Here is a 23,175-nt window from a genome sequence, read left to right as displayed (position 1 = left end):
ATAAATTGTACATTTTTAAATAAAAAGGCATATGACATATTTTCAATTTTACAATGCATGCTTTATGAAGTGAGATTGTGCTACTCTTAAACACAATGAAATCTTGCAATAGAATTGAACTTTATAAATAAAATGAATAAAACAAATGCTCCTTCCCCAAACCTTCTAGGATCTAGAGTTGTTGAATACTTTTGAAATTAATGTTAAGTTTATAATATAAAACATTACCTATTGAATTTTAAATTTTAAATCAATGTCGGCTTAAGTAAACTTGGCTTTTACTCTTCTAAACCACTCTAGCATTATACTGAAAATTTCTCAATATTAAAACTAGGCAATTTCATGATCTCTGTTATAAAGAATTGTCTTTTTTTTGGCCACACTTCTGTAATATATATTACATTGTTATCATAAGTTCAAAACCTTAATCTCAGTTAAACTTTTTTTCTGTTCTACTACAGTGAATCAAGGAAGAACTAAAATGAACAGAAACCAAATTTCCTTTGCTCTTTTGTGTTTTCTATCTTAATTTTTAAAATATTATTTGTATGGAGCACCAAAGTTTATAAGAGATTAGTTAAACATGGAAATCTTTGAGTCATGCATCTCTTCTAGCACTGTAGGAGCTTGGGACAGACCTCAGATTTTCTGCTGCTCTTCTTTATTATTCCCCTCCTCTGTGTAATGCCATTATTCTTTTGTAGTTGGGATAAAGTTTTTAAGTTTAGGTAATGCAACCTAAGAAGATGAAAAAGATATTATAATCTGACACCTGGAATCTACAGTAGAGCAGTGGCTGTCCAAATGTAGATTTAGAGAAATTATTTTGTTTTGTCATTTCTTTGCACCATATTATAGGGTGTTTTGATTGCTTCCTGTTCAGCCTGCTGGTGAGGAAGGAATCTTCTATCTAAACAGTATAAGATGGCTAAATAATGACACATAACAATCAAACAGAAGTTTATTGATTAAACATACAGTCCCAGAGGAGGATGTGGCATGCCACACAGGGCCACATGGAGGTTGCCCTGGGGAACACTGTGAATACACAGGGGCTGTAGGAGGCAGGCTTTGTAGGAAAAGAGGGCGGGGCTCTTCTGGGACGATGTGACTAGCTTGTTTGAACAATTTTGGGGACTCATAGGCAGGTGAAAGCATCAGGCCAAATAAGATTAGGTGGAGTGGTGCAGTTGGTCCAGCTGGTAGGGGAACTAGCAAAATGGGAGTGGAAACATATCTGGTGACAAGGGGCCCTGTAAACCTCCAAATGTCAAGTCAGCAGCACATGAAATTTTGAACTTATTAATACTTAAAAGAGTTGCAGTCTAAAATATTTTGTTCCTCTTGAGAGAATTTTTCTATTAATTTTTGGTTTAATTCTGTCTGAAATGAATTTTTCTTTTTTTTTCCCTCTGAAAGCCCCAGAAATATGTCATTCTTCTATGTGAAATATTTAATATTGCATAATTAAAGATCTTACACAGCACCTACAGTATCTAAAATACCTAAAAGGATGGACTATAGATTTAACAAGAAAGAAAAAGATTATATCAATGTGTAAAAATGTAAGAGATGTTATCATTTGATGGAGTATTCGATTTTGATGACTTTTCATTCATAAAATATTAGGAGGCACTGTGGAAGGGGATAGGGTATTAGTAGAACACAGAACTAGCATAGAAAATCTGCACCCTCATCCCAGTTCATTTGGTTGCCTTTTAATAGTTCCAGTCTTCAGTCTTTTCACTGGAAAATAAGACGGTAAAACAAGATTTTTATGTTCCTCCTGTCTCCCATATTATTTGATTGATCAAAGTTTATTCATGCTTTAAAAATATTTGGCTAGTTTGCATATATATTTTCGTTTTAGTTCTATAAATAATGGCCTAGGGGTGGTGACACAGATGGCTATCAGAAAATAATGGTGTCTAGAAGTTGATACCCGAAGAGATAGAAGCCAAGGGAAAATACCCTCCCTGAAACATGATGCTGGTGTTCACCTTGAGAATTAGACTGATATTCATTCATATTATAGAATTATTGCGAGGGTCATGATCATTTATATAAGATATTTATAAGCACTTCAACCTTTTTAAAAAGACCTATGAGTTTATTAGATCCATGTAAATAAAAGTTGTGCAGATAAAATGTAGCAGCTACTCTTTAAAAGAGAATTTGGTCATCTTGAGGACACATTTTGGGGGGTGTGATGCAATGGGGTTGCTATTGGTGGGGAATGGGGTCATTGTAAAAGTCATTTTTGTTTCCCCATTTTTTCTTGCATTGGGGAAAATCTTTGGTGAGTAATTTTTGTTTGGGGAAGGTGAGAAGATTCAGATGAAATGAAACTTGCTTAGAAAATGGAAAGTTTAGGATTTCCTGGAGTTTAGTTGTGAGTAATGCCAACTAAGGGCCTCTTCAACTTTTTCCAAGTTGCTCAACCACTCTTATTGGAATAGGACAAATGGGAAGAATTTTTTTGATCAAGAATAAAAGACATGGTGGGGGCACCTGGGTGGCTCAGTCGTTGAGTGTCTGCCTTCGGCTCAGGGCATGATCCTGGGTTCTGGGATTGAGCCCCGCATCAGGCTCCTCTGCTGGGAGCCTGCTTATTCCTCTCCCGCTACCCCTGCTTGTGGTCCCTCTCTCTCTGGCTGTCTCTCTGTCAAATAAATAAATAAAATCTTCAAGAAAAAAAAAAAGAATAAAAGACATGGTGTAGTCTAAACATGGTGTATTTTTTTTTTAATTCATCTTCCTGGATGCCAATCCCATGATTGGGCAAACAATAAGTTGGGAATCTGTAATAGTGTCAATATTATGTTCAAAATAGACCTTTAGGAAAGTAAGTTTTATAAAATCAGCTGCAACTGAACTTCCATGAGATCATGAACCAAGATCCTCTCTACACACTACGCCATTTTATTTCCTTGGCAATATTATCAAATGTCCCATTTAAATAAAGTCTGTGCTTCAACTATTTATAACACTCTTTTTTTTTTTTTTTTTGCATTTCATTCATTTGCAACTTTCTCTGAGATGTCTTCCCAGAGGAGTCTTCTAAATGCTTTTTGTCTTAACACTATATTTTACTATTAACTGACAAGCACCAGGTGATATATGGAAATGTTGAATCACTGTATTCTCCACCCGAAACTAATATTACACTGTATGTTAACTAACTGGAATTTAAGTAAAAACTTAAAAAAGTATGTATGATTGTTAAACACCACACACACACACACACACACACACACACACACACTTCACTTGCAGCGAGCAATTTTAAATCAGTGATCAGGCTATTCATCTTTGTTTTCCCGGTGTTAAGTAGAATGAGGACACATGAAAAGCAAATAGTAATTAGTTTCATTCTTAATCCCTCTTTCGATTAATTCTTACAGTGTCCACACCTTGATTATTCACTTGTGAGAATTTTACCAATCTTTAAAGGCTCATCTCAAATACAATCTAATACAAAGCATTTAATTTTTTCTCCCTGTCCAAATCAATGTATTCTTTTTCCTTTGAAGCCAACTGTATTTTATATTTCCTTTCTTGCTTATCTTCCTCTTCCTAGAATTATATTTGTATGTGTATGCTTCATCACTAGTAATAAATTCAAATAATTTATTCGCTTCAAAATACATGTTGAATACCTAATAGGGTCCTGTTTTAGGTTCTTAAAATACATCCTTGAATAAAATAGACAAAATGCTTTGCTTGGTGGAAGTTATATTCTATTTGATGTACACAAATGTAATAAATACACTAATTAACAGAATGCTAGAAAATAATAAAAGTTATTGAAATTAAAAAAAATAAAACAATATAAGGGAAATGGGGAGTGACAGGAGATTGGCGTTGCAAAGTGATTAGGGTAGGCCACTTTGAAAAAGTGACATTTTTGTGAAGACTTCATTGGTGATTAAGGAGTTAGCCATATCCCTCCCTGGGGGTGGGGGAATTTGGAAGAGTGCTTCAAGCAAAGGAAATGGCCAGTAGAAAGGCCCCCGGGCAGGATCACGGAAGGCAAGTCCTAGTGAAAGAGGTCCGTGTAACTAGAAGGGAGTGTGTTTGGGAGAATGGGGTGTGGTTGGAGGTGAAGTCTGGATGATAATGAGGCGCTAGGTCATAAGGGGCTTTATAAATGCTTTAAAGTATTGTGTCTTTTACTTACATGAAATATGGAGACGATGCAGATTTTTTTAGTAGGTGAGTGACATGAGCTGACTGTTTTAAAGGATCTTGATGTAATTATTGTACTGAGAATAGCAGAGTCAGATGGAGAAACAGGGAGACTAGTCAGGAGGATATTACAGAAGAGGGCGATATTTAAATCATGGAGTGTCTTTGAACATAGTGAGAGGCGGATATACTCAAGGGAAGTTTGCAGTACCAAATTTGGAGGAGAAAATAAGCGGTTTAGTTTAGGAAATGTTGATGTGGTATCTGTTAGACATCCTATGTATATGTTGAGTAGACACCTATGTTTTTGCAAAGTGTTATTTACATATAGTCATTTATTATATAGGAGATAGCTCCTAAAACATGAAAACATCACTATGTTTTCTTCTTACTTCATATAATAGTATTATTAGATCATAAGAAAAGCTTATGTTCTATCCTAAGGCAGTCAATTTATTTATTTATTTATTTATTTATTTATTTATTTTTAATAATGATTTTTTATTATATTATGTTAGTCACCATACAGTACATCCCCGGTTTTCGATGTAAGGCTCGATGATTCATTAGTTGTGTATAACACCCAGTGCACCATGCAATATGTGCCCTCCTTACTACCCATCACCGGTCTATCCCATTCCCCCACCCCCCTCCCCTCTGTAGCCCTCAGTTTGTTTCTCATAGTCCATAGTCTCTCATGTTTCATTCCCCCTTCTGATTACCCCCCCTTTCTTTATCCCTTTCTTCCCCTACTGATCATTCTAGTTCTTATGTTCCATAGATGAGAGAAATCATATGATAGTTGTCTTTCTCTGCTTGACTTATTTCACTAAGCATTATCTCCTCCAGTGCCGTCCATGTTGTAGCAAATGTTGAGAACTCGTTCTTTCTGATTGCTGAGTAATATTCCATTGTATATATGGACCACAACTTCTTAATCCAGTCATCTGTTGCAGGGCATCTCGGCTCCTTCCACGATTTAGCTATTGTGGACATTGTTGCTATGAACATTGGGGTGCATATGGCCCTTCTCTTCACTACGTCTGTATCTTTGGGGTAAACACCCAGTAGTGCAATGGCTGGATCATAGGGTAGCTCAATTTTTAACTTTTTAAGGGACCTCCACACGGTTTTCCAGAGTGGCTGTACCAACTTGCATTCCCACCAACAATGTAGGAGGGATCCCCTTTCTCCACATCCTCTCCAACAATTGTTGTTTCTTGCCTTGTCTATTTTTGCCATTCTAACTGGCGTAAGGTGGTATCTCAGTGTGGTTTTGATTTGAATTTCCTTGATGGCTAATGATTTTGAACATTTTTTCATGTGTCTGTTAGCCATTTGTATGTCTTCATTGGAAAAGTGTCTGTTCATATCTTCTGCCCATTTTTTGATTTGTTTATTTGTTTCTCGTGTATTGAGTTTGAGAAGTTCTTTGTAGATCTTGGATACCAGTCCTTTATCTGTAGTGTCATTTGCAAATATATTCTCCCATTCCGTGGGCTGCCTCTTAGTTTTTCTGACTGTTTCCTTGGATGTGCAGAAACTTTTAATCTTGATGAAGTCCCATAAATTCATTTTATCTTTTGTTTCTCTTGCCTTTGGGGATGTGTCATGAAAAAGGTTGCTTTGGCTGATGTCGTAGAGGTTGCTGCCTATGTTCTCCTCTAGAATTTTGATGGATTCCTGTCTCACATCGAGGTCTTTCATCCATTTGGAGTTTATTTTTGTGTATGGTGTGAGATAGTGGTCAAGTTTCATTCTTTTGCATGTAGCTGTCCAATTTTCCCAGCACCATTTATTGAAGAGACTGTCTTTTTCCCACCGGATGTTTTTTCCTGCTTTATCAAATATTAGTTGCCCAAAGAGCTGAGGGTCCATTTCTGGGCTCTCTATTCTGTTCCATTGGTCTATGTGTCTGTTTTTGTGCCAGTACCATGCTGTCTTTGTGATCACAGTTTTGTAGTACAGCTCGAAATCCGGCATTGTGATGCCCCCAGCTTTGTTTTTCCTTTTCAACAGTTCCTTGGAGATTCGGGGTCTTTTCTGGTTCCATACAAATTTAAGGACTATTTGTTCCAGTTCTTTGAAAAACGTTCTCGGTATTTTGATCGGGATAGCATTGAAAGTGTAGATTGCTCTGGGTAGCATGGACATTTTAACTATGTTAATTCTTCCGATCCATGAGCATGGAATATCTTTCCATCTTTTTATGTCTTCCTCAATGTCTTTTAAGAGTGATTTATAGTTTCTAGAATAAAGGTCCTTTACGTCTCTGGTTAAGTTAATTCCAAGGTAACGTATGGTTTTTGGTGCTATTGTAAATGGGATGGATTCCTTAATTTCTCTTTCTTCGTTCTCGTTATTCGTGTACAGAAATGCAACTGATTTCTGAGCATTGATTTTGTATCCCGCCACGTTACTGAATTGCTCTATAACTTCTAATAGTTTGGGAGTGGCTTCTTTTGGGTTTTCCATATAGAGTATCATGTCGTCTGCGAAGAGAGACATTTTGACTTCTTCTTTGCCGATTTGAATACCTTTGATCCCTTTTTGTTGTCTGATTGCTGTTGCAAGGACTTCTAGTACTATGTTGAATAATAGTGGCGAGAGTGGGCATCCTTGTCGTGTTCCTGATCTTAAGGGAAAGGCTTCCAGGTTTTCCCCATTGAGAATAATATTTGCAGTAGGCTTTTCATAGATGGCTTTTATGAGATTGAGAAATGTACCTTCTATTCCTACACTCTGAAGGGTTTTAATCAGGAAAGGATGCTGTATTTTGTCAAATGCTTTTTCGGCATCGATTGAGAGGATCATATGGTTCTTGAGTCTTTTCTTGTTGATATGATGTATCACGCTGATTGATTTGCGAATATTGAACCACGCTTGCATCCCAGGTATGAATCCCACTTGATCGTGGTGGATAATCCTTTTAATGAACTGTTGGATTCTATTAGCAAGTATCTTGTTGAGGATTTTGGCGTCCATATTCATTAGGGAAATCGGTCTGTAATTCTCCTTTTTGAGGGGGTCTTTGCCTGGTTTGGGGATCAAGGTAATATTGGCCTCATAGAATGAGTTTGGTAGCTTTCCTTCTGTTTCTATTTTTTGAAATAGCTTTAGGAGAATAGGCATTATTTCTTCTTTGAATGTTTGGTAGAATTCCCCAGGAAAACCGTCCGGGCCTGGAGTTTTGTTATTTGGAAGGTTGTTTATCACTGACTCAATTTCTTTGTAATTAATTGGCCTGTTAAAGAAATCAATTTCTTCCTTTTTCAATCTTGGTAGTTTATAGGTTTCCAGGAAGGATTCCATCTCTTCCAGATTGCTTAGTTTATTGGCATATAGCTGTTGATAAAAATTTCTAATAATCCTTCCAATTTCAATGGTGTTCGTCGTGACCTCTCCTTTTTCATTCATAATTTTAATAATCTGGGTCCTTTCTCTTTTCTTTTGGATAAGTCTTGCCAGTGGTCTGTCAATTTTATTGATTCTCTCAAAGAACCAGCTTCTAGTCCTGTTGATCTGCTCTACTGTACTTCTGGTTTCTGCTAGATTGTTTTCAGCTTTAATTTTGGTCAACTGCTTCCTTGTGCGTGGATTAGGCCTGTCCCTCTGTTGCTGTTCCAGCTTCTTGAGGTGAGAATATAAAAACTGCATTTTAGATTTTTCTATTCTTTTGAGTGAGGCTTGGATGGCTATGTATTTCCCCCTTAGGACTGCCTTTGCAGTATCCCATAGGTTTTGGACTGTTGTATTTTCATTCTCATTGGTCTCCATAAATTGTTTAATTTGATTTTTGATTTCCTGGTTTATCGAGTCATTCCTGAGCAGGATGGTTCTTAGTCTCCAAGTGTTTGTGTTTCTTCCAAATTTTTCCTTGTGGTTGAGTTCCAATTTCAGAGCGTTGTGGTCTGAGAATATGCAGGGGATAATTTCAATCTTTTGGTATCGGCTGAGACCTGTTTTGTGTCCCAGAACATGGTCTATTCTTGAAAATGTTCCATGGGCATTAGAATAGAATGAGTATTCTTTGGTTCTGGGGTGTAGTGTTCTATATATATCTAAGAGGTCCAACTCGTCGAGTATGGCATTCAAAGCCTTTGATTCTTTGCTTAGTTTTTGCCAGGGTGTTCTGTCTATTTCTGAGAGTGGAGTGTTGAGGTCCCCTACTATTAATGTATTTTTATCTATATGTCTCTTTATTCTGGTTAAGAGTTGGCTTGTGTATCTTGCTGCTCCCCTGTTGGGGGCATATATATTTATAATTGTCATATCCACTTGTTGAATACTTCCTTTAAGAATAATATAGTGCCCTTCTGCATCTCTAACTATAGTCTGTAGTTTAAAATCCAATTTATCTGATATGAGAATTGCTACCCCAGCTTTCTTTTGAGGTCCATTTGCGTGAAAGATGGTACTCCATCCCCTTACTCTCAGTCTGAATGCATCTTTGGGTTCGAAATGAGTCTCTTGTAGACAGCAAATGGATGGGTCATTTCTTTTTATCCAATCTGCAACCCTGTGGCGTTTGAAACCAGAATTTAAACCATTAATGTTCAGGCTGAGTACTGAGAGATATGCTTTTAATTCTGCCATGTTGTCAGTAAAGTCTTTGTTTGTATTGGCTGTGACTTTCTGTTTTGTATCACTCTTGGGGCCTTTTTACTTTTATAGAACCCCCCGTAATACCTCCTGTAGGGCTGGTTTCGTGGTTACGAAATTGGCTAGTGACTGTCGATTCTGAAATGTCTTTATTTCTCCATCAATTCTGAATGACAGCCTTGCTGGATAAAGGATCCTTGGCTGCATGTTTTTCTCTGAAAGAGCTTTAAATATGCTCCCCCAACCCTTTCTCTCATTCCAGGTCTGTGTAGACAGGTCTGATGTAATTCTGATGCCTTTGCCTTGGTACGTGAGAAATTTCTTTGCCCTGGCCGCTTTCAATACTGTTTCCTTGGATCTCATATTTGCGAATTGCACTATGACGTGACGTGGTGTAGGTCTGTCATGGTTGAGCTTGGGAGGGGTCCTCTCTGCCTCTTGGACACGAATTTTTGTTTCCCTTGCTAGATTAGGGAAGTTTTCAGCTACAATTTGTTCAAATATCTCTTCTAGACCTCTGTTTTTCTCCACCCCCTCGGGGATGCCGATGATTCTAACATTGGATCGTTTCGTTGAGTCAGTAATCTCCTGTAGCCAACATTCGTGGGCGTGGATTTTTTTAAGACCATCTTCTGTTTTTATTTTTTCCTCTATTAACCCATCCTCCAATTCACTAACCCTTTCCTCTGCTTCCGTGACCCTGGCTGTCAGAGCCTCTAGTTTTGCCTGCATTTGGCTCATAGAATTTTTAATTTCTGTCAAATTCGCTCTCATTTCCGCCCTTAGGGATTCTATATTCTCAGTAATATTTTCCTGAATACTTTTTTCAAGTCTACTCATTATCTTGACCATTGTTACTCTGAATTCCATTTCTGATAATTTGGTTACATCCATATCCGTTACTTCTGTGGCAGAGGCCACTGACTCACTGTCTTTTCTTTGCTGGGGGGGGCTTCTCCTTCTTGTCATTCTAATGACGAGAGGTTGCGGGGTTTCCAGAGCCCAAAATTATTGACTGGGTCCCAGGCCGTGCCCCTTGTTTTATAGGGATCTTAGAGATGTGGGCTTCTTCTTTAAAGATTTTATTTATTTACTTATCTGAGAGAGGGAGACAGACAGTCAGCAAGAACGGAACAGAAGCAGGGGAGTGAGAGAGGAAGACGCAGGCTCCCAGCGGAGGAGCCCGATGAGGGACTCCTTTCCGGAACGCTGGGATCACGCCCTAAGCGGAAGGCAGGCGCTCAATGACGGCGCCACCCAGGCGCCTCCGGTTGTGGGCTTCTTGATTTTTCAGCCTGCCTTCTGTGTTCTGGGGGAGGGGCCTGCCGCGCCGATACTCAGGCAACCCTGTTTGGGTAGAGTCTCCGTGTCCCCTGCGAGGGAGGATGGGGATGGGCACTCTCTGAGCTGGTATTTCCAGGCTTTTGTTCTCTGGTGGCTTTCCCTGGCGGCCGGCTATGCCTCTTCTGAGGGTCAGAGCAGCAGAGGCTGCATTGTCGCAGAACAGAGGGATTGCGGCCCGTTCTCCACTGATGTTCTGGCCACTTTAACTCTATTACTGTTGGTGCTGCTCAACCCTGCAGCGTCCCGGGATGTGCGCCCCACACCCGGCGTCCCAGCCCTCACTTCCAGGGCCGGAGCGTCTCTGTCCTTTGTGTTTCTAATGTCGCCAGCCACCGGCCGGCGCGTCTCTGTCCTTTGTGTTTTTAATGCCGCCAGCCACCGGCCGCCCCGCACGCTCCCGGGTCTCCCGGTCTCAGTCTATGCCCGGTGAGCACACCTCGATTCCGGAGTTTCGTGAGAAGCCTGGTGGCGCGCGCACCCGGTTCAGGGTCTCAGTCTGCTGTTTCCGGGTGCCGACCGCGAGTCCACCCGCTCCCCCGTGCAGGTGGCCCGCCAGCCGCCAGCCGCCCTGCGCGCGCTCCGGGAGTTCCCGGTCTCAGTCTGGATCCCGTGAGCACACCGGGATTCCGGTGTTCCGGGAGATGCCTGGTGGCGCGCGTCCACGGCTCACCGGTCTCAGTCCGCTCTCTCGCGGGTGCCCTCTGTGAGTCCGCCCGCTCCCCCGTGCAGGTGGCTGCCGCTTCCCGGAGCCCAAACGCGGCGGCTCCCTCCCCCTTCCGTTTATCTTCCGATATCCGTGCACGGTTTACAGCTCCCCTCTTCGTACCTCAATACTCAGCGCTGGAAATGTTCATTTGTAGAGATCCAGATGCATCATCCTGCGTCTCAGGCTGATTCCGTGGTTATTTAGGCTGGTCTGGTACCTATCCAGCTCGATTCAGGGGACCGGCTGAAAAAGGGGTCCCCTACTCCTCCGCCATCTTAACTCCTCCCCCTAAGGCAGTCAATTTAATACTTTGAGGCCTACAGCGAATATTTCTCTTTAATTTCTGATTCTTTGATAAAGATTTTACCAAATCTATACTATATTAGAAATTAAGAATTTTAAACATTAAAACTTCACGGCCTGTGTTCTCTAGATTGTGAAAACATGCAATATTTTTCACCATGAAAGTTTTAAGGTATACCTATCATATTAACTTTCTGATAAAGTTTCAGGTATCCTGAAAATTAGCACAACAAATGAATCAAACACAGAGAGATAATGCCTTTGCCAGCCCAGAAAATATATGCAGTGCTCCTATGCCTGAGTACCCCTTTATTCTTTTCATGATTTATCATGGAAATGTGAGTTGACAGTTTTATGTATGGAATGCAAATCTGGCTCACTTTATCAATCCCATGCATATTAATATGTATATATGGTAATTTTTGTTGCTTGTGAAATGGCCTTTAGATACTACTTCAATTCTATGCAATTTAATAGGTGAAATGTGGGAAGGTACACATTTCATGGGCTTGTTTTTATTAAGCTAGTAAAATGTTTGTAGAAATCTGCTTGGTGATTGTAATTCTTTTATTATCTTCTTATACATGATCAAAAAAGAAGTCAGATGTATTATCGTATATATGCATGCATAATATATTTGCCAATATAAATGTTGTTTCTATTTATGGAAACAATAACTTTATTGAAGCAAGACAGTCATCAGGAAAGAGTTATTGTTACAAAATGAAGACACACATTTTCATCAAGTTCCAGAAATTATTTGAATTAGAGTAATTATGATCTACCAAGTGATTTTTAGCTTTCTAATATAATTATGAAAGAAAATAAAACTTCATAATCCCTAATTATTCTTCCTACATGTGAAATATCATTATCCACTAGACTTGGTTATGAAGATGAAAACCTCCCTCCACCTTTTTTCTTAGCTCTCTTTGCCACTATACTTCGAGGATTTAAGAGTTTGTGCTTTGTAGTCAAGAAGTTATATTTGAATTCCAGATCCAAGCATTTATTAGCTGGGTGGTCTTAGATAAATATTTTAAACTCTCTAAGAGTCAATTTCTCCAACTGAATTATAAATAATAAAAAATAATTACTTCATAGATTTTAATCATATGACTAACTGAGATGAGAAGTAAAATATTTTACCATTCTTTCCTACACAGAGTTAGCACTCAATATGATTTCTATTAGAACAATCATCATCATCATACATGTATAATTTATAATAAAGATATACCTTTCCCTGTTTATAGACAATAGCTCTACTTAAAAAGTACATAGATTCTATATCTGCTCGGAAAACTTACACTTAAAAGTATTCTCTTTCTTTTATATTCTGTAATTACACTGATCCATTTCTATGTATATATATAGAATACATATATATGTATATATATATTTATATACATGCCCACATTTCTTCTATTAAAAACAACAACAAAATACTTCTCAGATCTCTTCTTCTAACCTGCATCCCCTCCTTCTCCAATTGTCATATTCTACCTTTCTGCACGGGCACCATCCCAATTTTTTGAAATAGTTGCTTTATTTCTTGATTCCCCACTTCACATTCATTTCTCCCATTATAGATTTGACCCTCATCCCTCCCTTCAAGTCCATCCGAATTCCATAACCTTAATATCTGTAAACATAATGAAGATTTTCTCAGAGTTTTCTTGTCCTACATTAGCAGCATTGGGCGGAATTGACTACTTTCTCTATCTTGAATGTCTCTTCCACTGATAACAGTTTCCCTTTTTTTCCTTCTAGCCTTCTGACTGTTCCTTCTTAATCTCCTTGCCTCATCCTTCAAAGCTTTTCATGAAGTGTTCTGATTTCTCAGGAACTCCTGATGACTTCACCAAAGTTTATTCCTTTTTAATCCTTTTAGTTGCTCGGTAAGTTGTTAAACAACAACCAAATACAAAGAAACAATAGCAAACACATTTGATTTTTCTGGCTCAAAAAGTAGAACACATATTTGATTTATTTCTTTTACTCACCCCCTACATCCAGTACACCAATAAGTCCTTTTACCTCTATATTTGAAGTATACATGAAATCTGATGACTGTTTTCATTTCTACTACATCATTAGCTTCACTGGGATACTGCAAAATAGCCATCCTATTGTTTTCTATGTAGTGATAAAATAAACAAAAATAATAGTACAACATATAGTAAAGTTGGATTTGTATGTTATGTTGTAACAAGTGTTAGGGAAAAAATAAGAAAGAAGGTCAGTAAGTATGTTCTAGAAATGAATGTGATTTAAATTTTAAATAAGAAGTTGAATGTCAACCACATTGAAAAGGTGACATATGAATGAATGTTCATAATGTATTTATTCCAAAGAAATTTGCTTAAATCATTTAAGCAGCCTGAATTTGATAAGCTAAGATAAATAACACAAGGACTTTACAAAAATATAACTCAGTGTAAATTATAATATGTGAAGATTAAATATATGTAACAAATTTAAACGTGATCATAAACATTTTTTTCTAAGTTTTAGCAGAAAGCCATGAAAGCAAATGGTATAGGAGGGAATCTTCAGTCGAGTTTCTGTTTATGCAAACTTTAAGATATTGTGAAAGAATATCCACCAGCATTAGCCCATAAAGTACCTGTGGTCTATATAGGAGCAAGGGAAAACATGCAATATGAAGTTGAAGACATTGTAATGGAGGTTTTCTTTAAAGAGTTGCTGGTAGATTGTGGGTTTCCTCAAACCTCCTATGATGAGGCAATGCCTCCTCTTTATCTCAAGCAAAATGGGAGTAGATTTCAAGTGAACCAAATCTATATTCAAGCCTAAAAAGTCTAAATGCAAGAGGCCAGAGCTATTTTCCTGGGATCAACAAGATCAAAAAGTAAAACTCTGAGAGATAACTACACTTCTGCTAGCTGCCACGCAGTCCTTTGGTTTTCACGTCCTAGAGAAGAATACTGAACGAAGGAACCAACAGTGAGCCATCTCTAAGGGACCCTTTCCAAGAAGACTTCCAATCAGGAGTAAGGTATCCTCTAGAGGAAAGACTGGAAGAACCTATAGGAGATGGCACTCGAGTGAGAGGAATATCAATAACACAGATGAGAAGGAACACCATCAACCACTTTAGAATTTCCAGGCAGCTACACATCTACAAAGAAAGTCTCACAAGAGAAAGAGTTAGCTTTCGGCATATGCTAAACCTAAATGGTACTAATATTGGATTACAACTTTACCACGCAAGTGAGATGTTCTGACCCTTATCTCCCCCAACTTCCGTTGACTTTAAGCTTAGAGGGTTCCCTGAAGAGCCACAGTGTGGGGCAGGAGATCAAGACAAAGCAACTATGCATTTCCTTTCTTTTGATTGCTTATCAGCTGAGGAGAGAGAAATTGTAGACTTGAGAAGTTAAAGATTTGATGTTAAACTGAAAGGGATTTATTTTATCTGAAAAGAACCAGAAATCTATACGATCTTCCCAAAATTTTCTTTAGACTTAAGGGAAGAGAATCAATGTAAAGAGTGCTCTGAAAGGGAAGTTATGAGAAAGAAAGTTTCTCCTGGATTGCATCCTACCACATTCACATTTTCAGTGAACTAAAAGTATGCAAGTTTATAAATTTCATCAAGTTTTTCATTGAGTTATGATTGGTTGTGTTGGGAACAACATTGAGTAAATTTGTTCTTTATCTGAAATGAGACATCAGTTCATTTAATAGGAACAATTTGGTAAATTATTCTCAATGATATAGTCAGGAATAATTGCAAATGACTTTGAAATACATAAAAAAAGATTATTGGTTATCTTGTCTAGTTCATCCTTCAGTATCTTTGAGCTACGTTAACACTCTAAATTGTAAATAACTGATAGCGCTCAATACGATTTTTTTCATAGGCATGCAAAATAAAATTTTTCCAGTAGAGGTACTATTGATTTCCTTTTCCTCCCTCCCAAAGAAGTCAGTTTTCTATCTATCTATTGCTCAAGTTCGTTACAACATTCATGATTACTTAATATGTGCCCCTCAGTTCTCCCTTGAACTGTTTTGCAGTATCTTACTGGTTCCCTCATTAACATATGAGAGTCCTGATTTCATCCTTCAAGAAAAAATATTCTTTAAAATCTTGGAGGTCCCACTGAGGAACTCAGTTGAGTTACCTGGCAGAGTGGGTGCCAGAGGGATACATTTCATGCTGCTGATCCATTGCTTTTTTTCTTGGCCTCCAGAGTGAAACCCAAGTGGCAACAGAACTTTAATTGTATTGATTTTGTGTTTCCTTAATTTTTTCTCTTCTACTGATTTTATGTTTTATTTTTGTTTCTGTTTCACTTATGTATTTTATCTATCATTGGTGACAGCAATGATTGAGATTTTGGTTTTATGATTTGACTTTTGATGATCTTTGTAGATGGATTATAGAGATCTATTCTCTGTTGGGTGAGAGATGACATAGAATAAGGTTTGTTATTCTTTTTTTTATTGTTTTTCTTTTGAAAAATCTGGGCTCAAATAAATTAAGAATTGTGTGCCCATAGGAAGGGAAATTGTTCTTTAATATCTGTGTTTCTATATTTACTCTTGACCTGTGGCTGAAATTATAGACCTGAAGCTACAAGCATTCTATGTGTCGTTGTGTCTGTAATTCTGAAAGGCCTTTACCTTTCACTGTGAGTGTGAAATGTTTTACTGTCTCCAGAAGATATGAGCAAATTAGATCATATACTATCTTAAGTTACAGGAACTCTGTTCTGATTGGCTCATCGAGATAATAAATGAGCATTTATGTAAATTAAATATTTCTAAAATTTCCAGAAAATAAGAATATTAAACTGTTTGTAGTTTATATATCCTAAACTTGAAAAAAAACAAAACTTTCTTCTTACAGAAAATAGAAATGTTTTAAGATACTGCATAATTAAGATGATCTTTGACAAGCCTAGCTGAATAATTTTTGTTTTAAAAAATCTGTGTTTTATTTCTGATTTATCATTGTTAAGTATAATAAAAGCATATATTTTATTCTACTTGGGTTTCTTTACTCGAACTCTTACAAATTTACTGATCAAATAATGTAATAATTTCTCAGGAGTAATGTTTAAGATTTTAAAAATCTTTAAATTTGTTCAACTAAATTGAGTAATTATTTTGTCTAACTTTTTATTTTTATGACAATTATGTTTTGTAGTATGCTAGCTCAAAGGAAATTTCTGAGATCTTTAAATAATTTAAAACCTCACTCTGATGTTATCTTAATTAATGGATACTCATTGTATACCCAAAATATTTTTAAGAAAGTTAGATTACCAAAGCATGATTACTAAACAACATTTTTATTTTATATGCCTTGTACTTCAATATTTTACAGAAAGGCTGTATATAGCTTTGGGCCATGAAAGTGTAAATAAGATGTGTGACCTTAAAAAGTTTTATTATGTGTATATAGGTAATTGCTAATCTGGAAAATTCTTCTGTACAACAGACAGTTCTCATTTATCCAGTACCTTGCTTTTACTGTGAAATAGTATTTAAGAGTGATAAAATTTTACTAGGAGCAACAGTGGTAAAGAAATACAGTTGTGTGTGTGCTCTTGTTTATCAAGGAAAAAGGGAGAGGTTTTTCCTAATGCAGCAGTGCTCAGGCTTCCTAGTTTTGAACATTTTTTTTTTTTTTTTGTGGACTCCAAAGAGCTTTTAAGTGTATTAACTATCTATATTTACTGTATTGGAAATAGAAACTGACATTGTCAACACATGAATTCATTTGAAGATAGCGGTAATGAGTACAACATAAACATAAAAAAATCTTGGTATTGTTAGAAAAATTGTTTTGACCTTGCCAACCCCTTGAGAGAACCACCGTTCTAAAGTGTCCTTTGGTTTCAGAAAATGAAGGAACATAATGAAGGATAGCATTTGGAAAGTGAATTTTATTTGCCTTGGCTTATAATACCTGTGTTTGGAAAGAAAAAAAAAAGCTATGAAATGTGTTAAAATTTTTGCAAAGTCCACTCAGTTTGGATGGGCTTGCTTTCATCGTTTCTAATTAGCGTCTTTAGCTACAGAAGGAGAGGTTATTTTTCAATTTGATGCAGTCCGCCCAGATGGAGATTTTGTGTTGTATCAGATTAATTTTCAGTGCCTTATGGTGAATTTATAATCTTCTAAAGAAGATGACTTAAAAGGAATAATCTACTTAAAAAAAGGAGATAAAAGACCAAAGTTTCTGCACTTATGAAAGAGCTATAGTTCTTTAGAATTGTGTTATCTTCTATTTTTCCTTCAAATGTTTTGTCATTCAATTAAATATAAAACCAGCTATCACTTCTCAGGCACCATTGATCCTATCGTAATCAAATACCCAAGTCTCTGATAACCCTTGAATTTGCCTTTCCAAAATCTACACTAAACTTGTAAAAAATCCACTTAAAATTTTCTTTGAGATTTTCCAGACAACTCGTGGAAAATCCTACATATTTCCTTCTCTTCACATAAAGGGAGACACCAGAAATCATTAGGTTTGTTTTATGTGTTACTATTCTGAGTACACAGGAAATTATCAGATAAGAAGATAAGCTTAGCCTTCCCTAAGTCTGTATAGGTAAAATGTTATTAATATAAATATTTTTGAAACTGTGCACTTTATGGGAAGACAGGAGATTTGTCAATATGTTTCTTTCCATAATATGTATTTACCCTCAGGGAAAGCACTCATCAAAACTCTTATGGGATAGTTATAAACTGTACTGCAATAGAGAACTTTTCTCTCTTTATCTGGGTATTACTGGTTATAGAAATAAATTAACCACAGACAGAAATTAATCCTCTCTCTACGGTTCGTTTTTATTTTACTAAGGTTTTCCTGAAGGGTCTGCTACAAGCTGTAGTAAAGAAAGACCATTGCAGAGATATGTGGAAAAGTACTGTATCAGGCCCTTCAAACTATGAATGCTAAAGAGTAGGCTTACGGGTATAGGCTCTGAGCAGATATCGCCTAGATAACATTCAGACCATGTCAGCGAACTGAATAGGATTTCCAGTACTCATTTTGGTCCAGAAGTCAGCCACCTGCAAGTGGATGGGTAACCCAGGATCTGGGAAAATGAAAACTATGTAGGACTGAATGAAATGATGAGAGAAACTACATTGTGTTCATTTATTTCCAGTATCGTTGATGTTGTTTTAATGTTCTATTTTCCAAATATATATGGAAGTCCTTTTTCTTTTAGCTATTTACAGCTCACAACAACTCAATAACTCTGCTTTTATACATTGAAATAAGACATTTTAAATGATACCTGATTCTCATTGACCTCCTAGAAGTCCTACAATCTTACTGAGTCTCCTTACTCTTCATGACAAAAAAAGTAGATTGTATAGACGCCATGAGAATTTGTTCTCCATTTACCAGTACGTAATAGCTAAATCAAGTAATCACAGCCATACCTACAATGTCATATCTGAAAATGATGCTCATTCCATCAGGTGTGACAAGGTAATTTTAAATAACAATGTTGACTTTATTGACCGACTCATGCCTACAAATTTCTGTTAGGAAAACTGACCCTATACCTGCCTCATAGGGTTGGGCATTTTAGGTGGTAAGGAAGATAAATTCCTGGCAGGCCAGGACCCTTAGGAAATTTGGAAGATCTCTGAAAGAGAAGTCACTCAAATTTATAGGCACAGTGGTTGAAATCTGGCGGAGCTGGTTTCTTGGGTTTATTTTCCTATCCTCTGTATAGCGAATACATAGAGACATTTAAAAGCATGATCTGTGATTCATTATGATCTCAGGTTCTTTTGGACAGAAATGAATTTTGGCCTTGTGGGTTGATCAATGCTCTATGGCATTTAATTTGCAAAAGAACACAAAAGGAATCCTACAGCATTTATTAGAATGCTCGCTGGACCTATGGCAATAACAGACCAAACCTAATGAGCCCAGTCTATTTTGCCATGACGGATAATAACTTCCTTTGATATTATGATGGACATAAGGGGGGGGAGAAGTCTGTCGGAAACCTACATATGAATGGAAAATTGAAATGGGCAAAAATTGTTACCGAGTGTCCTGTTTAGTGCACATGTCCTACTTATCTCTGTCTTTTGTTATTTTTAAGCCATGTCACAACTTTGTAAGTAGTAGATAAGGGATAGTGATGCAAATAATTATTATTATTATGCCGATTTTATATCTACCAAACTAAACTTTCAAGATAATAAGTGGTGAAATTATGATTTAAACTGTTTTCAATGCCTATGCCCTTAATAAAAGGTTGTTAACTTTTAAAATTCTTAACAGAGCTCCAAAATGCAAATAATTGATACTCCCAGTCATTATCTGTTTCAATATAATTAAATTTAGTTTGTTTTGATTATCAGTCAGGATGTAACCTATACAGAAAATTATTCCAGAAAAGTTCTCAGTGAGATGAAGGAAGCTGGCATCTGGTGTACATATTTTGTTGACAATAAAAAATAAAATAAAACTAACCCCAGGGAATTTGCTAGCATATCATTAACAGTATACCTCTATAAATTGGCCGACTTCCTAACTTCCAACCTTCCAGCAAGCCTATTAACCTTAGCCGGTATTGTTTTGAACAATTTTCAGAATCATCTACTTTATCACCAAAAGCCAGGAATTGCTTGTTCATTTTTATTTTGTTTTTAGGTTTATTTTTTTAAGAATAAAATCCTTGATGGAGCTGGCTTTCTTACATACCTTGGCCATGATTAGATATGAGTTAGCCTTTTGACTGTCGTGCTATAAAAGTTTTTCCCTCTCTAAATTGCAATGCCTTTGCATTTTGCTGTCTTTTCAAAGTTTTCTCTATAGGTTTTCAGGAACTATTTTCATGAGAACAATAAAACATTACTTGTTGTCCTAGAATTCGGTTACCAAATGTCTACTTGTCTTCAGATATTCACAAGTTTTGGCTTTCTCCTAAATTAAAAAGTCCAGAACAAAAACTTTGCTTAGGCTTGTGATAGTTCTGAATAGTTACTACATTAATTTCTGTTAATTTTGCTTATCCTTCATGATTAAATTTTGATAAGCCACAGAAAGCCTCATGTCTCCTATCCATTTCTACATGTCTAGCAATATGAGATGATCCAGTTGTAAGGGTAATTGTGTGGCCTTCAGTCTTTAACTTAATCTATGCTTACTTCATACAGTTGTGAGAATTAAATAAGTATATAAAATGGTTGACCCCTTTCGAGCACAGAACAAATTTCAATTTCCTCTCTTCCTTCTTTTTCCTTTATGTTTAATTTTGTCTTTTATTCTAGCACTACTTACTAACGATGTCCTAGACATACCCACTATGCTCAGTTACTTCTTATCAGGATTAGCTCTGCTACACATTTGAAAGTTCTCTGACTCCTCTACTTGGATATTTCTTTGGACAAGTGTGTTCATACTTTGATTACTCTTAGATCTTCTTGCTCTGCCTGCTGTTGCCTTACTCAGTGACTATATATGTAATTCGTGAGTCTATGTGTTTTAAATTCTATTTTTCTGGGGGGTGGCATGCAAAAGAGAGAATCTTAAGCAAGTGCCCAGCATGGAGCCAACTTGGGGCTTGATCTCACAACCCTGAGATCACGACCTGAGCTATAAACAAGAGTCGAACACTTAACTAACTGAGCCACCCAGGTGTCCCAACATTCTATTCTCTCCTTTATCACATCTACACATTCAAGTGTTTCAAATACCCTCATCCTCTCTTTATCCTGGAGCTTTCAGTTGCATCAGGATTTCTCCCCTTTTATAAGCAAATTCTTCCTCAAAATTGGCAAGTCAGAAATATATCATTTGAAAATTCTTGATTCAGGATCATCCAATCTTAATACCAATCTCTATTCATAAGTGGGATGGGCAGGAAGCCACCCTGGAGATATTTTGATTTATCTTCTCATGTACTTCCCACGTGTTCATACCATCATCGACCTCTGCTTATTCTTTCTCAAATAAGAATGTTAATTTATTCTTCCTTTTTTGCTTACACGGGTAATATTTCCATCAAAGCCCTCATAATTTATGTCTGGTTAATTGAGAGAAGCTAAACTTTCTGTTTTCTGTTCTCACCTTACTGTAATTCTACATCTCCAAATTTCTTAAACAAATTTTATTTTCCACATATTCTTCTCCCATTCTATCGTGTTACCTCAAAACTCTTTCATTTAAAAGTCCTTCACTTTTCAATACTCATTTGCAGTTTCAGCTATTAAGTGCCCCCATCCCCCACCTTTCTTTTTTTACTGCCGGCTCCTTAGTTTGACTTATCGGTTGTATTTTATATGCTTCACAACCACTAGAATTATATTGCTCACACAAGTCCAGCATCTTTTTGTTTGTTTTTTTGCCATATAGATAAGTGCTATAATTTTACAAATCAAGTAGTATAATAAAATGGGAACAATTTTTCTACAGAGATATGGCCTAATACTAAAATAACGTCTGGGATGAATTTTTAGAATTTGCCATCCACATCCGCATTCAGAACCAATAGAAATCTCCTTATCCATTCTGACACTGGCACTGAAAGCAGAATTTTCATTCTATCCAGTGTTAAAAAGATGCTATTGATCATATTTTTCTTCTTTCAATCATTCTTTCATTCATGTATCCATTCATTAAACATTTTTGAGGATGAACTTTATATCAAACCCTGCTGATTGTATATAAAAAACAAGACATCACTGTATCAAAATGCTTAAGCGTAATGGGGCAAGAAAATAAATATGAAATTAATAGGCAATATACTGAGAATTATGACAAAGGTATGTGAGAAATACAATGGAAGAAAAACCTCCAGAATTTGGGGGTGATATAAGGAAAAAAGAGAGGATTGGATTCTGCCTGGGAAGAGAGATGGCAGAAACCTTCTGGGCAGAAGGATCACCAGTACAATGGCAGATGAATGTGGGGAAGCAATGTAAGGTTGGGCATGATGAGGAGTTTGTTTTGACTTTGTATGTAATAATTGCTCTCTCCCCCTTATTGTTCTTGTTTCCTCCAGTATTTCATTAGAACTTTCCTTTCTCACCCTTACAGTTTGCAGGAGTCTTAAGGAGCAATGCTAATCTGATGCTTTGTTTTAATCAAATGATAGTAATGTTAAAACTAAATTTGTAAACATCATGGTAGCCATGTAGTTGGATGTATTTTCTCATTTTCTATAGACATAGCATTTGAGCTAGACTGTCAAAGTAACCTGTATTTAATAAATGGAATAGTCATGAAGTAAATTAATGAATGTCTCAATATGTACATTTCTGCACCTTTATCTAAACTTTCACATGGACAGCTTTAACTGGTTTGGCTCAGATTCGCTTCAGTTCATACACTCAAGAACACATTTATCAGACACCAGACAGCAAGGCTCCTTTAGACAGTCAATACACCGCAGGAGAGACACTGAAAAGTGAAATTCTAATTATTCTTGACATAGGGCATTCTAAGGGTGTTTCATGCCAAAATAATGAAAGTTATTTTTCTTCAGAAAACTGAAAGACGATGCATGAGGCATCTTCAGGTTTCCATAGAAATGGGGTTAAATAAAAAAACATGTGGCACTTTCTGATGGATACAGATCATTCTGAAATCACTTCACATCTGTTCGCTAAATACAGAAATAACTATAAATCTTTTCAAAAACAAAGGAGAGAAAAATGTAGCAAATATATCAAGTAATACCTTTATGGCATCATTTAGCAAGACTCTATAAAGAAGGTTATTTGTAATGGTAGAATTATTTGTCACCTACCATTTTTTAAAAAGAAAATTAAAATTATAGATGGGTTATGATATTTAACATGTTCTTGTAAACACTAGATATTTCACTATGCTATTTATGAACCTTATTTTTAATCATTAGCAACATTGTAAAAATTTAGAAATATTTGTGTTATCAATGAGGTGTAAGCTCATATCATTAGGATATTTAGTTTATTTTTAATAGTCCTCTGTAGAAATTTAAGTAACTCTCACATGTGCATGCATATGAAAAAAGAGTTATTTTGAAAGA

This window comes from Ursus arctos, unplaced genomic scaffold (genome assembly GCF_023065955.2).
Source record: "Ursus arctos isolate Adak ecotype North America unplaced genomic scaffold, UrsArc2.0 scaffold_11, whole genome shotgun sequence".
Lineage (NCBI taxonomy): Eukaryota > Metazoa > Chordata > Mammalia > Carnivora > Ursidae > Ursus > Ursus arctos.
Note: the sequence above shows the minus strand (reverse complement) of the source record.